Source organism: Scylla paramamosain, chromosome 23 (assembly GCF_035594125.1).
Source record: "Scylla paramamosain isolate STU-SP2022 chromosome 23, ASM3559412v1, whole genome shotgun sequence".
In the NCBI taxonomy this organism is placed as follows: Eukaryota; Metazoa; Arthropoda; class Malacostraca; order Decapoda; family Portunidae; genus Scylla; species Scylla paramamosain.
Genome location: NC_087173.1, coordinates 7,907,986 through 7,910,485, shown reverse-complemented (window position 1 = coordinate 7,910,485; position 2,500 = coordinate 7,907,986). Strand labels below are relative to the sequence as shown.

Here is a 2,500-nt window from a genome sequence, read left to right as displayed (position 1 = left end):
CATGTTTCCTTCTTGTGTTTTACATTTATTCCCCTCTAAAGTCTTGTTCCTCCATGAATCACACAACCTAACTTCCCCTTCGAACCTTCACGAAATAAGACGAAGCCAAGTCAACATCACAGGTAAGCGAAATATTAATCTCGATTATTTGATTTTTCCATTTATTCCATTTCAAAACAAAGAAAACTGTCAGCAACATCCTATTCTTTCATACACAAGACTTTAATTTTCCTTCAATCTTTCATGAAACAAGACGAGGCCAAGTCAGATCACAGGTAGGCGAGATCTTTCCTTCCAGCGACGCAAGAAACGCTGCCACAACATCTTGAACACGGAGACCCGGAGAACACGGCGATCAGTGGAAGAAAACGAGATGTGAATACAAAGTGGAGAAAACTAAAGCAAAAATCTTAACTCGAGCGATCTCCCACAACAGCAAAGAACAAGAACAAGAACAAGAACAAGAAGAACAAGAACAAGAAGAACAAGAAGAACAAGATGATGATGATGATGATGATGATGATGATGATGATGATGATGATGAAGAAGATGAAGATTAAGATGATGAAGAAGATGAAGATGACGATGAAGATGAAGAAAAACGAAGAAAGCAAGAAAAACAAGAAGAGAAGAAAGAAGAAGAACAAGAAGAACAAGAATAAAGGAAAACGAAGAAGATAGGAAGACAAAGAAGACAGTGGAAGCAGAGGAGGCGAAAGGGCCTGAGGAGGAGGAGGAGGAGGAGGAGGAGGAGGAGGAGGAGGAGGAGGAGGAGGAGGAGGAGGAGGAGGAGGAGGTAGAAGAAGCGGTAGACAAGAAAGAAGCAGAAGAAAGAGGACGTGGAGAAAGAGGACGTGAATATACCAAAGCTACCACGTACACTATACAAGAGAGGGAATATCTTCAAAGTCTCTCTCTCTCTCTCTCTCTCTCTCTCTCTCTCTCTCTCTCTCTCTCTCTCTCTCTCTCTCTCTCTCTCTCTCTCTCTCTCTCTCGTTTACTACCCAACATTCGGCCCTTTGTATGCAAGCAGACGGGGTGCACATTGCCGCTGCTGCCCTCCCACGCTGAGCCGCCTACCAGAGCTGCGCGTGGTCGAGTCAGGAGGATAACGTGGGACGAAATGAATGAATTGAATGAGGAGTGGTAGAGGAACGGCAGAGTTTAGTGATGAATGTTGCTTTAATATACGAGTACAAGGGGGGAGGGAGAGAGAGAGAGAGAGAGAGAGAGAGAGAGAGAGAGAGAGAGAGAGAGAGAGAGAGAGAGAGAGAGAGAGAGAGAGAGAGAGAGAGAGAGAGAGAGAGAGAGAGAGAGAGAGAGAGAGAGAGAGAGAGAGTCAATCAATCATTCATTCAGTCAATCAAGGAAGGAAGCAATGAATGAATCAAAGACAATAAAGCAAAAACAAAAATACGAATAGAGAGAGAGAGAGAGAGAGAGAGAGAGAGAGAGAGAGAGAGAGAGAGAGAGAGAGAGAGAGAGAGAGAGAGAGAGAGAGAGAGAGAGAGAGAGAGAGAGAGAGGAAAAACTGTTAACTTGTCTCAAAACGCGCCGGAAAAGTCAATAGGGAAGAACACCTGAGACTGAAAGGTGCTGGTGAGGTGAAAGGGTGAAGAGCTCCGGGCGTGGCAGGTGAAAGGGAGTGATGAGGGTGACAGGTGAGCGAGGCAGGTGAGATGAGTTCTCCTCCTCCTCCTTCACGACGCAATGAAGAGAGAGTAAATGATAAACAAAAGAGGCAAGAGAGAGAGAGAGAGAGAGAGAGAGAGAGAGAGAGAGAGAGAGAGAGAGAGAGAGAGAGAGAGAGAGAGAGAGAGAGAGAGAGAGAGAGAGAGAGAGAGAGAGAGAGAGAGAGAGAGAGAGAGAGAGAGAGAGAGAGAGAGAGAGAGAGAGAGAATTAGTCATTAAACGATTGATGAAAGTTAGACATTTACTGGGTACTTGGTGGTGGTGGTGGTGGTGGTGGCGGTGGTGGTGGCGGCGGCTGCCAGGGGAACCACAGTAGCCTCTCAATGGTGTCCCCTCTCATCCTTAATGACTGTTTACCTCCTATTCTCATTGCACCGGGAACCCATTTCACCCTTGTGTACCCTGGAGGAGGAGGAGGAGGAGGAGGAGGAGGAGGAGGAGGAGGAGGAGGAGGAGGAGGAGGAGGAGGAGGAGGAGGAGGAGGAGGAGGAGGAGGAATAGTGAAAGTAGCAGGACCCAAGAGATAAACAGGAAGGAAAAGGTGTCAGGAAGAACAGCAACAAGAGTTAAAGAAGATAAGAGGATAGCAGCAGCAGCAGCAGCAGCAGCAGCAGGAGGAGGAGGAGGAGGAAGAGAACAAGTGAAGGAGAAGAACAACGACGACAACAACAACAAAACAACAATGTAAGGAGGATTCTAAGAAGGAGTATAATAAGACGATGTGTGTGGCTGAGATGTGCGTGGGTGAGAGAGAGAGAGAGAGAGAGAGAGAGAGAGAGAGAGAGAGAGAGAGAGAGAGAGAGAGAGA

General features: G+C 46.7%; 1 long non-coding RNA gene across 2 annotated transcripts in view; it reads right to left on the bottom strand.

The window, feature by feature from the left end:
* LOC135112097 (uncharacterized) overlaps positions 1 to 2,500 on the bottom strand; it is a 210,882-nt gene that overhangs the window by 184,617 nt on the left and 23,765 nt on the right. The gene's annotated exons all lie outside the window — the stretch shown is intronic.